Source organism: Vanessa tameamea, chromosome 14 (assembly GCF_037043105.1).
Source record: "Vanessa tameamea isolate UH-Manoa-2023 chromosome 14, ilVanTame1 primary haplotype, whole genome shotgun sequence".
NCBI classification, from domain to species: Eukaryota; Metazoa; Arthropoda; class Insecta; order Lepidoptera; family Nymphalidae; genus Vanessa; species Vanessa tameamea.
The window spans coordinates 7004894-7021502 of record NC_087322.1 but is presented as its reverse complement, the minus strand read 5'-3'; the positions used below and the strand labels follow the sequence as shown (position 1 = coordinate 7021502).

Here is a 16609-nt window from a genome sequence, read left to right as displayed (position 1 = left end):
CCTCGTTCAATTCCGCGGTCAATTGGAAGGCAAAGCCATATTGGCATCAAAAAATCTCAGTGTCAGCGTCAGCTCAGCAAGGCAAGACAGTATTTCACGTCAGCCCATCGTCTAATACTACATAAGGCGCAAATTCGGCCTCACATGGAATACTGCTCTCACCTCTGGGCAGGTGCTCCCCAGTACCAGCTCCGTCCATTTGACCGTATCCAACGTAGAGCGGCTCGATTATCGACGATCAAGGCCTTTCCGATCTGCTTGATCCTTTAGCTTTGCGTAGAGATGTTGGATCGCTCTGCATCTTCTACAGAATTTATCACGGGGAATGTTCCGAGGAATTGTTCGGATTAATCCCGGCTGCTGAATTTCACCTACGGACATCTCGTCAAAATTCCAAATGTGATATTTGACACCACATAGATGTCCGAAAATCCACAACAGTGCGATTTTTAAGACATTTTCTGCCTCGCACAACCACTCTGTGGAACTAGCTTTCGCCGGCGGTTTTTCCGAACCGATACGACTTGGGAATCTTCAAGAAAAGAGCGTACACCTTCATGAAAGGCCGGCAACGCACCTGCAAGCCCCCCGGTGTTGCAGATGTCCATAGGCGGTGGTAGCTACTTTCCATCAGGTAAGCATCGTGCTCGTTTGCCACCTCCAAGATTAAAAAAAAAAAAAAAAAACATTCAACAATCTGTGAATTCATTTATTTCTATTAAGAACTAGCTGAGATGACATTTTTATAAGCTTTATGTTGTTACATGTTGAACTATATATAATAAATAAAAAGCCGGTACTTATTTACGATGATCTTTACTCAAACCTTTGCCCATAATATTGCGTTATCGGAAATATTATATAGGATATATACTTTACGAAAGAATACTACAAACAATCAGGAGTCCAAAAAGTTACAGGAAAAATTGATGTTGGAAAAAAAATTGGTGTAATAATTATTTATATATCTATACGCTCTTTCGTACAAGACATGCAGCATCGTGGAAAGGCAATATGACAATACACCCTATTAGCACAAGGGACGAAACATTTTAGTTCCTAAGGTTGGTGACATTGGTTGTAAGGAATGTTTAATATTTCCTACGGTGTCAACGGTGATCACTTACCGTCAGGTGGCCTTTTTGCACGTCTACCACCTATATATAAAACATATATGTACCGTAATACTATAGGGTTACATAACAAGTTACCTCGAAAAATGGTGGCCATATTTAGAGTAGATTAGTACAGCAAGCGTTAGAAAAGTCGTTGCTTTACCACTCAGATCGACCAGATCAGAATTATTATGATCAATTACATGGAAGTGGGCTTATAATTTTACAACTTTATAGTCCGGAAGAAGAAAAAGAATAATAAAGAACTGAGTTAACAATCACACACAATTCAGAGTAATTCGGTAGACTGCAAATTTAGTTGATTAAAACTCAATCAAAAATACAAGTGGATCAATCTGAATAGAACTAGCTCTTGATCTTCCAGATTAACAACTGCAATTGTGTTTTTATTGAACTAAAATAGAGTATTATCGTTGTGTATTTTGATATAATAAAGAAATTACTTTAAAACTGCAAGCTTTTTTTTAATAAATGATTTTCCTATGTAACCTTATATTATGAGAATTATTTTATATAATTTAAACACGCATTATGGGAATTACTTTAACTAATTTATTTTATGGTCTTTGCTATATTTGAAGATTAGCTTCAGCTCTTGAGCCCAGCCCTGGACTAGATGATCTATGTATGGCTTGTCTGGGAAATTGAAGATTAAGTACCGGCTTGATGGGGACAACATACTATGCAGCGATATATATCTTTTATAAAATTCCGGAGAACGTATATAATAAATACATTAAATATTTAAAAAATTGCTTATTGTATTATAGTACAGGATTATAATGATTATAAGTACAGTCCAGTCTTTGTTGTCACGTAATATTAATCGCAATCATCCTTGCTGGTATTCACAAAATCTAACTATTACCGCGGCTTACATGTGATGGTATATAATGTATGTGGTATATAATTGCTTGCAGAGTATTTTTTGTATGTAATTGGTAGACGGACTAGCAAATGGACCATCTAATGGCGCTGTAAGAAATAATAACTTTTCCTTACATCACACCAATGCACCACTAACCTTGGGAACTAAGATGTTATGTCCCTTATTCCCGTAGTTACACAGGCTCACAAATCCTTCAAACCGGAACACAACAACCCTTGGTATTGCAGTTTGGCGGTAGAATATCTGATGAATGGGTGGTACCTACCCAGACTTGCACAAAACCCTACCACGAATGAAGATTACTTCAAATTTATTTTTTTTACAAATTTTCAAAACCTTTTCGTAAAAGTGAACCTAAACGAGAAAATTGTTTAATTTTGTTTACGCACATAATCCAAGAGAACACCTGGATCTTAGATTGACATTCGTTTTACTAAAAGAGACAAATTGTCTTTTAGGCTTGTGGGAACTTCATTAACAGCCCCGACATTTCAATTTACGACTAGGTACATTTAGAATCGTTTTTTATTTTTTTTATCAAAGTTACATAATGGTTATTAGTTGTTTGTTGTGTTGTTTATTATTTTAATGAAATATTTCGTAAAAATACAACTTTATAGTAAAACTGCTTTTCTATGGTTGACTCTGGCCTTTTTAATTTACCTCTAAGCATTGCAATTTAATAAGGCTACCGATTTAATCAATTAATATCTGTGGAGTATTCTTATTTAGTAGTAGAACTTCGTGCAAGCTCTACCAAGACCGGGTAGGGATCAACCAATCACATATTCTATCGCTAAACGATAATACTTAGCATTGTTGTATTCCGGTTTGGAACCAGTGTAATTATATATGTTACTGTAAAAGCTCGAACTACGGTAAATCTTAAGATTTTCCAATAAAACCTAAGATTTACCGATTATGAATAGTAAATATCCATAAAATTTTGGGATTCGAACTTTTACCATCATTCACTTGATAAATCTTAGGATTTACATGTTAGCTTAGGTTAGGTTGGAATGGTAAAAGCCCGAAAAAGTCGTCCCTTTATAATAAATACTTACATTTACCAACTCATGTCGGTAAATCCTAGGTTTTACTGGAAAATCTTAAGATTTACCTTAATTCGAGCTTTTACAGTAACATACACTAATTAATATACATGCTAACTGCGTAGTTCCCAATGTGGGGCATTGGCAACGCAAAGAATGATTTCTCACAGCGCCAATGTCGATAAGTGATGGTGACATACCATTGGGTGGAACATTAGCCAGTCTACTTATTCGTTATAAATATATAAAAGTAATGTAACGTACTGAACAAGCCTAAATTTAGATAGATGTTATATATATGAGTAAAATTCAACAGACTGTTCACATAGCTATTAATAACGGTATAAATCATAAATTACACTAAGAGAATATTCTGTTTCCGTATTAAATTTTAATTCAAATTCCGTACAAATTACATTTAAACGTAACCAGGGGCTATAATACTTGAACCACGTAAACATATTAGCATATATCAAAGCACATAGTAACATCATAGTCTACATAGACATTGTCCTATTGAATATAGTTACGAATATTTACGATATACACGTGGCGCTTGTAAGCGTAGTAAACTGTATACGTTAGCTAAACATGGCTTCGATTAGTTATTCTAAGCAATTACATATAATTTTAAACTCCTTCCAACCGAATTTCTAGTACCATTTGAGATTGACAGCCAACTATGCCAGATATATGAGTACCCGAGTGAATGTGGCCTTAGTTTAATAGTTCTGTCTGATCTTATACATATTTTTCTGTTAATCATTGAATAATCCTTTCCGGCTTGGCTTTGTACGAGTATATTTTATTAATAACGACAATAATATACCTAAAAACATCATTTATATTACTATATCATTCAGAAATTTAAATCACACACTGCTTGGCAAAGGATTCTTCATGCCACGATCGAGTGTGCCACTTGGAGCTCCAGCGCTTTTCCCTGGTGGAAAATTTCGGCGGAGCTCTCTCGGGATCAAAATCGGATCAACACCGCTCATAACGCTAAGCAATTGATAAAGCTTTGAGTGTATAGTGGCCTTAAAATAAAAAAAATACACAAAATGGATGTTGAAGATCGTTTTGATGTCTATAAAAATAGCCATTTCCTTTGTACTGTTATTCCAATTAATAGCTATTAACGTTTATTTACTTTGAATATAAAACAAAACCATAGTTTTTAATAATATAGTATATTTATTTCCCATATTTCATGTTCATTCTGAGTATTGCAGAAGTGGAAATTGACTACATGTATTTCTAATAACGATAGAATGTTTGTGCCAGCCGTTTGCTACTCGCCGACCACAATACCAATTCACCTTGTCAGAGTATCTCGTTTGATTTTTATTTAAAGCAAAATGGAGATATTTTTCGACTACTTGAATCATATGACCGCAGCTTAAGATTTCGTTAATTTTATATTTCGTAGTTTACTAAGCATTCAAATTCATTTTACTAATAATGTTAATACAAATTGTGCTTGGATGTACAAAATAATATTGAAAAGTTCTCGAAACAAATCGAGTCCAAATATACTTCTATAATATCTTATTTATATTAAGATTGCTAGTTTCGCCGCAAACTTTTGTATCCGTCTTTTAAACTGATTATTTATACCTAATAACATAGATGAATTTAATTTAATACTATTTTTATAATGTTAATACACGTTTGTATCTGTAGGGCTGTTAAGACTTCAAGTCAGCGACGGCGATGCTAAGCTAGATCGAATCTAAAAGATCGAAATTAAAAGTTAGTAGCCTCAAATTTTATCAGCCACTCAAACACAGTAGTGTATTTTTATTTGCGTCAATTTTCAATATAATTTATTAAAGTAAGTCATTAAAATAACTTCTAAATTATTAATTTAAATCTTTGTAATATTTATCATGTAACAATTTACAGCATTACATTTCAAATATAATTATAAAATATCATGATTAAAACAGTGCAGCTGTTATTAAAATCCGGACTGGATCTTATCTAGAAACAGCATCTCACCAAGTTTATTGCCAAAAAATGACCAAACAGCTTAGTAACACTATTCAAAACAGTTTCTTAGCTCATATGAAAACTCCTTGAGAATATCGTTACATATCAAATATCTTGCGCAGTTCGAAACTCTGACATTGGAAACCAACACGGCTCTAATAAATCATGCAACGTGAAGCGTGAGTTCTTTTTCGTTCTTTGTATGAAAACATGTAGGTTAATGTAGACTAATTTTTCTAAGGCTTTTGATAAGATTGATCATGACGAAAATCTCGGTGTGTACGGTAGTCTGCAAAGACGGATCGAGTCATTTATGAAAATGCCATCAAGTTGTTTGCGTAAAGGTGTTCGTTCTATCTTTTTCTCTATTCCTTGTAGAGTCTCAGTGCTTTTTCTACATATTAATGACTCAGGAGATATTTTAAATAACAGTCTTTTGAGCGTTGATATAGATAAAATACATATCATTTCCTAATTTCACGATACCTCGATAACTTGTCCGAAGATTGTGCTAACTAATAATCAATTGTCCTTGAAAATAAATAATCGTAAAAACAACGTCATATGCATAAAATGTCTATCAAATTATCAATCACAGCTTAAATTTATTTCAATCACGTATTAAAATATGATAATTATTTATAAATTTAGGACCAAGCAACTGAGTTGCTAAACCATTTCATTTCTCACTTGTTTTTTTTTTTAACAAACTACGAAGCATCGAGGCAGTTAATCTGATACTATATTTATATCTTAAAGATTTAATTTTATAATTGAACGTTCGTCCTTATTCACTTCATCAGAAAAAACTCAATACTTTTTTAACCCAATCGTCCGTAAAATATTTTAGTTCCTCTGATTTTATGTTTGAAATATATATAAAACTGTTATATTTAACTTTCTATTGATCATTATAATCAAGATTTTATAAATCTTTATCTCTTGAAATGTTTCTGAAAAGTCTTTGAATTAAAACAAAATCAAATAAAAATATACTTTATTCAAGTAAGCTCTTGCGAGCACTTTTGAATCGACGACTTACAAGATAAAATAAATTTAAGCGTTTCCAGCTCCAGCGTTTCGTAATGTAGATTGTTACGAGAAGGATTAGCAAGAAACTCTTTTCTGACAATCAGTTACATAGAATATTAAATACAATTAAATTATTACTTATCATGATTTCTTATATTATATACTTTTTTGCCGCGTTACGAAAAAAAACGATGAGAGTGAATTTAAATGACGCATACGTCACAGGTGACATGAGAACTACATGATGAAGTTGCTCGCTAAACTGCCAAATAAGTGTCACGTCGCTCGAAATAAATAACTGCAGTGCAATTCTGTAAGAATATGAAATATTGATAACGAACTTAAAGTGATACGCCATTTTGATACGTGTATCCTATAAATTTTATAATTATTGTATTCAATGTCATATATAAAATTCTGACATTTCACGCTCGTTTTCTGCATTTAGATTCGAGTTACTTGTAACAGAATAGCTTACCTGCTCGCCTTTTCTTGTTTTACAATGTTACTTTTATTTCAGATTTAAATTGTGAATGCGTATAGTTATGAGTGATTGTTATAGTGGTAAAAAGGATGAAATTACATTTATCATAATAATAATTATTAGATCATTATTAATTTATTGTAATAAATTATTTGGATGAAATTAAAAACCATTTTAATCACACCGAAGAAGTAGAGTTCACGCATCTTTTTTTATCACCTGTATCACATTTATGGAGTGATACGGCTTATTTATTAACAAAGCTAGATCAATCTTACGATAAATATTGAATGTTTACAAGGCTGTTTGTTTTTCCTCTACCTTTATTGTATCTTTAAATAAAATGTAGCACTATTACACTATTTATCCTCTTTTGCTGGTCAATATATTTATAATAGTATTACTTTTTGCTTGTTTTGTGCCAAAAACTATATAAAAAAAAAAAATGTTTGTTTCATTTATTGTTATTAGCTGTGTAATTAAATATATACAAATATATTTTAGGTTATTTGATAAAAATGTTACGTATGTCATATCATTATTATTGCCTAAGATTTATTCAGGAATAAGATTTTAAAGCCATAAAGTAGAAAACGTGGAAAGTCTTTTAAATTTTTTTTTCTTTGGAATTTAGAAGCGTTATTAACAATACATCATTAAAATATATAGAATTATTTTAGCACTAATAACTGTTAATATAACATATAGATTATTTATATTATTCATAAATAAAGCGATATAGTAACATGAACATACCTTCTTATATATAACAAATTACTATATACTACGGTTTATTATGTCGTTATATTATCTAAAATCGAGGGGAAATAAATGGGCCATACTCGAACCAAGACCACCCTCTTTTACGAATTCTGAGGTGGCACTTGTATTACCAAACCTTGAGAAGTTCCTTTGAAGTGATAAGTTATAAATAACGTAATATAATTTACATACATTAATCGTTGCTTTGCAATCGCATTGAAATTGGTTTGTTATAAGTTTATAAAGTCCGTAATAGCTACTCATAACAGTGTAACATAATCAATACATAATATAGAATTATAATTCATAATATTATATTCTACTCATACATCTTCCTACTTGATTCTTGAAAACATTTTGAAATTGGAATATATGTTTGAAATGATCGCAAATACTCGGTAGTAGGTAGGTCTTTATACAAGCTTGTCTGGGTAAGTACAACCCGTTCATCACAAGTTCTACCGCCATAATGCATTACTCAGTATTGTTGTGTTCCCGTTTAAAGGATGAGTAAGTATGTATAACTATAGGGACATAACATCTTTGTTCCCAAGGTTGGTGGAAAAGGAATGGTTAATATTTCTTACAGCGCCCTTGTCTATAGTCGTTGATGACCACTTACCATGAGGTGGCCCTTTTGCTCTTCCGCCTACTTATATCATAAAAAAATGCATACACTTGGTTTGGTTGTTTTAAATTAATAAATTTTCTTTAATAAATATAACCTTTGACATATTCCGGAATGAAATAACTTAACAAAATAATTGTATGTTATTTTATAAATCTGGGAGGGAAAAGCTATCGACTGTACTCAGTAAACACTAGGACAGTTATCAATGTAAGATATTTTAAAAAATAGTCATAATCTATTAATTGCTATTGTTTCAAGGAAAATATTTACTTAATAGATAAAATGTATTCATAGATGAAAGATGGTTAGAGAGTTATTATACCGCAACATTAAAGTAAAAATAAATAAAAAGTAACAATAACAAACTAAAGAAAAGAACTCATTACGTCTTGTAGCATATTAGTGTTAATTATTTTTTTATATGTAATAGTAGCATCCCACAACCAATGACACTTATAAATGTTTAACCTCACAAACACATCTCAAGGCCAATAAATACCATCCGAAAAAGTAAAAAAAAAAAAACCATGGAATAGCTGATACATTGTGTACGAAAGGATATTGGAGGCTGACAGATTGCACCGTTCACTGTATAGATTGGTTCATTTGTCGAGCTGCTCAACTTTAACCTTTTTTGCACCTACGTAGTTTTTAACGGACAACGACTGACGAATGGGTGTTTATAAAATAAGTTGTTTTTGATTGATTCACTTAAATGCTTTATATGTTTTTTAGATATTACTGGGCTAAAAATAATAGGTTCATTACTCATGCACGGTAAAGCTAAAAGGTTTTTTCACGTTGGCTTTTAACGTCGGCCTTGGTTACGAATTTTTTTTTTTTTTTTTGTATATAGCGAATGTTTTAGTTGTCGCGCTTAAAAATAAAAGATACGTAGATAAAACAACAGCAAGTGGACATCTATATTTGCATAATTTCCTTTTTGTACTCAAATAATATTTTTATAACAAATTTGATATTTATATTTTCTTACGACGACGGCAGACTGATAAGGCCATATTGTTTTTGTAACACCACCTCGTTGGCTTAGTGGCTTGTATGGCTGCAGATCATACAAAGTCTAGTTATCAAGGTCGATTACAAGGTATTGCTTTAGTAGCATAGAGTTAGTGCGTTGAAGGCGCAACAGTAGCGATACGTGACATACATCGGTGTCATTGATATTATCATTTACTGTTATATAAGTATATAAGGGTAATGGAATGTGTAATATACACCTACATATGCACTGTCAGTATAATACGTCATTTGTGCGTCGAAGCACATTTCAACATATTTGTGAACTATTTATATACGTGGGTAGTACCTATTTGATAGTCTCTAACGTGATCGAAATTCAGCCGAGATATAGAATTCATTGTTACATTTATCAATAACTACACACTACGACTTCCAGTTATGTAAGCTAAGATGAAGGGACTTACCCTTGTGGCTATAGTTATGAGGAAATGTGCTATCGAAGCCATATAGTTTAGGTAGGTATGATACTCATTAAATAAAACATTTATATCGACAAGTACCTACTACTATTACAAATGTGAAATTAAATCCGTCTCTCTGTTGTTTTTCACGGTCGAACCACAAATCTTTATTTGATGGAATTTGAAATGAAGCAAGCGTGAACTCAAAGGAAGGAACACAGGTTACTATTTTGTGCCTACGACCTGAAAACCGACACCTAGAACGAAAGCGAAGTCGCGGACGAATACTATTTGTTTATAAACATATCAATCATTACAATTAACACAAAAGGTTAAAGTAACATTGGCTTAAGAATAAAAAGCGTGTGGCAGATAAATGGATAGGCTGACAAGGGACAGTAATGGGGAAGCAATTTATTTTGTGAGGTAGGCAATGGAAAAAAGTCGATCACCACGTCGAGTGTTTGTGTTGAGAATATAGTGTGATATATCAGATACTCATTACGATCTGATAGCAACAGTTTATTTTCACTTGTCCTTTTTTCAGAATGTTATTTGCAAAAATGATATAATATTATACGTGTTTTCCGCTAAAGGAGTATATATCCCCGCGGATAAACATATCGCATTCATGCAGATATTCTCACGATGTTTTAATATCGAAATCAAAATCGAAGTACTCATTATTCAAGTATAGAAACACGTTTGATTCGTCGAGTGTTGAATTAAATGTAAAGCTACCACCGGTTCGGAAAGTAGATCCTAGAGAAGAACCGGCAAGAGACTCAATAGTTACTATTTTCCACCATTTTGATCACAAAGTATGTCAATAAATCGTATCGGATTTGAACCGGGTTTTGTCAGTTAGAAATGGCGTATCCTAACGACCAAGTAATCTTGGTTTTTTTTTTTACGGTTATGTAAAATTATCCACATAAAATGTTACAAATCGTAAAGATTCTTCGTCGGTTCAAAAAATCATTTTTTGACTATTGTTTCCTATATTTTTGAAATCACTGATATAATTCATATTTATTATTAAAAGTTAATAATGTATTTATTCATTCTGCACATGTCCTGTTAGGATAAAACTGGAGGGAATTTACATACTTACTTTGTCCAAAGTTCCACTAAAATTGCAGCCCACTAATGTATGATAATGTAAAAATAATAAACTTCACATTACAACGTCAGTGCGCGACCAATCATGAGATCTAAGATATTATTTTCCTTCAGGGATAAAATTGTCTCACTCATCCTCTGAGCCAGCAGTACATAAAAATACTCTTTAACGGTTCGTAATAAATAGTAAGAAGGTGGTACGAGAACAAATACCGTCATATTCTCGAATTAACAACTGCAGTGTAGAAATTAAGTAAAAAAACTATAATTACAGATTGGCGTTTTATACTCAAAAGAGTACTAGAGTTTCTTGCAGGCAATTAAATATAACTAGAGCAATAATTAATTATTATCAACGATGTATTGTGTTGGGCCTAGAATTAAAATCAATGATATATACTAAATAAATTGTAATATATTTTCAGTCAATATAGCGGTATTAATAAAGTGATAATGCTTAATAATTTTAGCCGCATATATGAATCTAGAACACTTTGCATGTGTTTAATTAAAACAAATTACGGGCAGAAAGTATTTTATTTTAATAGTTAATTAAGTTTCCATACGCAAAGGAAAAGGTACGTAAAAGTTTACAACATGCTGAATTTTTTTCGCAATAATATTATTTTAATCAAATAAATGAAATTCGACTCTATGCTATTTTATTATTGACAAAATAGTATTTAAATATAAAAAAAGATATGATTAATATGATTCACATTTAATATTAGAGCTCTTAAAATTTTTAAAAATGTATTAATTAATCAGGAGTACATAAAAAAAAGAAGTTTATAAAGACTCCGTTGAAGTTAGAACAGATAAACAAATTGATAATTCCTTCAAAAATTTAAACAAAATCTTAGAATAAAAAAATAATTTTAAGTATATTTAAGTCATGTAAATTAACTACGCTTAAACTACGCTTTCAAACAATTTGATTCATAATTTTACGTTGTAAAACTATAAATATTAGGTTAAAAAAAACTTTAATAACTTACTTCGAACAGCCGTTTAAATCCCACAGCATTTTCCAAATTTTCACAAACGATCACAAATCAACAAAACACTCGCGACTATTACGATATTTCCTTCAACACTTAAAATCCGGCCGTCAGTTTTATATATCGTCACGTAACAATTTACGAAGAGGCGAGAACGGACAAACACGTCCCAGCCTCCACACGAACTGGAGACATCTAAAAAATCTGAGTCCTGGAAGCTTATTGCTATGCCGCTTCATGTCAGAGCTTCATTGCTACCGAACTGAGCAATTTACAACCCTATTTCATGTACATAAAGTCGATAGCCCGAAATTGAGTTTAGATGTTATGATTCTGTGCGTCACAGATAGGGGAAGAAGCACAGATGCTGCGCGCATGCGATTTAGACTACTCACACAAGCGCAGTTAAGTATGTTCGTATGTGTGTAACAGAATGGAAGACAGCGCTATATTGTTTGGCCCGTACTGGACGCTATTGTTGGGAATAAGTGTTCGTTCCATATCCTAGAGGCAAATAGTTACGTTCCTTGTAGAAAACTGTTAGAATTGGATTCTGACCCTCCAAAGTACAAGTATTGTCGCTTAAGATATTATTTTCTTGTAATATTAACTTTGTTTGAAATAAATCGCAAGAATAACCAGCTCTTCTTGAATTAATATCAAACAAATGCATTTATGTTGGTTGTTTGGAGTATTTGTAAATTATGAGCATTGAAAATTAACAAAACATTACATTGTATTAAAGTTAGTACTCCAAATGTGAATCATGTGTAAACCGATATAGTCTTAAATGGGAAGCCTATCAAGCAAATAACAGCTTCCATTTGCCAAAAAAAATTGATTTACAAAAATCAATTTTTAGTCAGCGTCATCCTCACGAAAGGACTATTGTGCTAAATTGAAAGTCAATGAGACATAGCTCCGTGATGAGTTATATTTCGCTTATAACTCATCGTGGTATATATATGTATGCTGTCTACTCATTAGCGTCAGCGGTCAATAAATAAGACGATAAACTGATGAACGCCTGGTGTATTTAATTACACAGGGTTAGTGGAATTTGAATGCGCCATTACAATAGCATCACAGAAAATTACACAGAACTTTTAATTTAAGGTACATTTTAATGAACTTATAAAATAAAATGATATTCATTGTAAATATGTATGTATGTATAAATTATATAAACAATTAAATTATAAATAATCTCTAATCGACAAAAAAGGACACGCTGAGTTTTTTTCGTCGGTTCTTCTCAGATCACGATATTTTCTTTTCCGAACCGGCGGTAGTGTTTGCTTTGACAATCAATAAGTAAGTATAATATTTCTTTATTTAATAAAGGAATTTGATTTGTTTTGATTTGAAATACAGGTAATATAATCCTGCTGTGTTTCATGCGCGCGTTTCTGCACATATCTGTAAGCTAGTCAGTATCTAATAATGAATTTGAGTTTGGATATTTGATTACCTAATCGTATAAAATATTTTTTGCCTGGAATTTAATGGATTACTATTAAAACTTTGTGTTACTAATTTATTAAAACGGACGTCATTTAGTGTATATTAGTTAACAACATAAATTATTTCTGTTAGCACAGATTTGATGAACGGAAGAAGAAGATACAAAACCGTTTAAGTATCCGTAAATTTATTACTGACTTGTTTTAATAGTAAAACTTGAGCAAACAATTGTGATTTTAAGAAAGTAGACAGATTTGTTAGTAACTTTTTTGTGTTCAACAATTCAATACATTTCAATGTATGTAGGTTCATACTAATCAAATTATATTTAATATTACGAGGACATACGACAAAATATTTATTCGATACATGTTCCAATGCATCGTATTAAATAACAAAAAAAAAAAAAAAACGATAGAGTTTTTACCGTCATTAATGTCATTTATGTTTTATTATTCATAAGTTTACAATTAGACACGCATTACTAAACACATGTCATCTAAAATTACCAAATAGGAATAAAACGTCACAAGAGTCACATTTCATGCGATATCTCACCGCCACGTCATCTGTCATTTTCAGAAGCTGAATCTGTTGGGTTAACGAACGTTAAGGTTAATTGTTCATCTAAAACAGAATCTATAACCACTCGTAGAATTAAACTTATATTTAACTAGCCGCCCGGGATTCTTACGGAGTCAAACATCAGAGTCTTATAGTATTTATAGTTTTCATTCCATGACATTTTTGTAATTAAAATTATATAATTATGTCATCAGTATTACTCATCTTACCACAAGGCCCAGGTTCATTTCAATGCCTTTTTACAGTTGCTTTGTTATGATCCAAATTACAAAGTATGAAAGGAGACTTTATTAAAAAAAAATATTAAGACGTTTTTATTTTTTAATAATATGTATCTGTTAAAGATCATACGTACTAATTTAACTAGTATTTGTTATCATTTTAACATAGTTTCCTAGAATAGCACCTAGACCGACATTTTTTATCCATATGTACCTTATATATTAAATAATATAGAACACATTGTACACATATTATAATATTATATAACTCAAGTCGATTCTGAAACAATTAGCTATCATAATATGAGAGTTTTATTCCAATCGAATAAGTTTTTTAAGGTGAATACGTAATACGATAACTTACCTATTTTATTATATTATATTGTTGTTGAACGAAGTTTGAGTGACGTCGCCGGGGAAGTGACGTCACCGGACAGACGACGTGGAAGAAGAAAATATATGACAGACGGGCGGCGAGGCAGCCATATTGAGTTGACTTAAGATAGAATTGAATTGTCGGTTGCTTATGATTTGAGTTCTTTAATGTTTTTGTTATTTTGCTGTATATGATTGTTACTTGTGTATATTTTTTCAATATTTGATGATTGATAGATTATATCAGAAGTGGGATTGGGTTTATGCCCTATCCGACTCGCCTTCTGACATTTTCTTATATTTCTCACGCATGAATATGAGCGTCCATATATTTTTTTGAATTTAACGTTTTTAATTTTTTTCTCTTTAAAGGCGTGATGATTACTTTGATTTTTTGATTTCAGATTTTATGCTATATGGTTATACTAACGTTGTTAGTATTTTGTTAATAATGTCTGACCAAAAGCGTGAAAGACGTAGCCGAGAAAGAGGACGAAGTCGACATGGCCGGCATCGTGACAAGTCTTCTAGTAATGTTAGACGTCAATGGATTTGATTCTTGAACGTCTAAATAAATTAGAAGGTAATAATGTGCAACAATCGCCAACGTCGGAAGCCGCGACTACACGCGTACCATCGGACCTTGGCACACGGACGCCGCAGGTGACAAAGAATGTGGAAGGCGCAGGCGCTGGGTCTTCCTCGAGGACTCAATCTGTGAGTGGTATCACTGATGCAGAAATAACCACCACTGAGCGAATTGTAGATGCATTTCGTTCTATAAATACTTTGGTAAATCATTCATTTTATATTTCTAACTTTGATCCCAGTATTCATGACATTGATGTTTGGTGCGATGAGGTAGATCGCGCGATAGCTATTAACAAATGGAGTGATAATGAATGCCTCCCTCGTATAGGGAATTGTCTTAAAGGTGACGCTAGATTATGGCTTAATGAGTGGGTTACAACAGATCGTAGTTGGAGTAATTTTAAGAGAGAATTTAAGTCATTATGTTCAAAAAATCCCGACGCTGCAAATATTTTATTTGATGTCATGAATACGGATTCAAATAATTATCCCACCTATGCGGATTATGCACGTCGTTCGTTACTTCGTCTCCGAATCGTTCGGGGATTAAGTGATGAATTAATGTCTGCAATAATTATTCGTGGTGTCACAGATCCACAGATACGCGCTGCCGCGACTAACGCGAAATTGATGCCTAATGATTTGGTAGAATTCTTTTCTATATATGTGAAACCCGATTTCTCTAAACACGATGTGGGAGCTTCCGTGTCGCATAATAGAAATGATTTTTGTTAAAATGAATAGTGGTAACACTAATAATAGAAAACGTCAATTTGTTGATGGTAGATGTTTTTCTTGTGGCCATGCAGGACATAGGCAGGCTTATTGTAAAAAGAAAACCAAAGTGGGTCGGTCAGGTCAACTAGGTTCTTCGTTTAATGTGAATAGTTCTAATTCAAAATCTGTTACGATAGCCGAGCCCTGTTCTTTTTGCAAAAAGTCTGGTCATCGCGTTGATACTTGTTTTGCTAAATTGAAGTCAGAAACACGAAATAGGGATAATGTTAACTTCTGTAAGGAAAAAAAAGATACACGCGATAATGATGTGGTAGTAGCAGTTATATGTGGTGTACCAGTACACATTTTAATTGACAGCGGTTCTACTATTTCTTTAATTTCCTTGTCTTTACTGAAATATTTTGATTGTGTTCGGAAACCATGTTTTCTTGTTTTAAGAGGTATAGGAGGACAAGAAATAGAAACCACTCAATATGTCACTTTACCGATTGAGTTAGATGAAATTATTTTAGAGGTAGAATTATTCGTAGTTTCATCAGAACTTATGAACAGTCCTGTGGTTATAGGCACTGATGTACTTAACCGTGAAGGAGTTACATACGTTTGTACGTGTGATCGTCAATTTTTAAAACATGTTTCCAATGAGGTGACTGATGTGTTTACGATTGAGTCTTATAGACATATACCCTTAAAAACCAAAGTTATTGATGAGAATTTACAACATTTACACGAAGTTATTCGTAAGTTTTCAGGATATTTTATAACGTGAACGGCAACTACAACAGATAAAAAAGGTATTATGTCAATCAGTAAATAATCGAAAGAATCTCCTTTCTTAGGTAGAGGTAAGTGTCAGCGACTTACTCAACATAAAGATTGCAAGATAATCCATTTAGCCACGAAAAAATACGGCACGCATCATATGTGCGTTGATTTTAGCGAGCGACTTTTACCTCCTCTGATTGTTGATCAGTGGATATTTTTTAACAAATTCCGTCACCCCGTTGAATCTGGTAAGGTCCTGTTCTATGATATTTTGAGTAACATGATTAAAGACAGGTTTACTAAATGAAAGTGTTGAAAATTGAA

The 16609-nt window shown here is 32.3% G+C and overlaps 1 protein-coding gene across 1 annotated transcript in view; it reads right to left on the bottom strand.

Moving 5' to 3' along the window:
* LOC113398771 (lachesin-like) overlaps window positions 1-11752 on the bottom strand; it is a 68622-nt gene extending 56870 nt beyond the window's left edge. Inside the window, exon 1 of the mRNA XM_026637658.2 lies at window positions 11544-11752. The gene's annotated coding sequence lies outside the window, so the exon portion shown is untranslated. The remainder of the gene's footprint in view (window positions 1-11543) is intronic.
* Between the last annotated feature and the right edge of the window lie 4857 nt (window positions 11753-16609).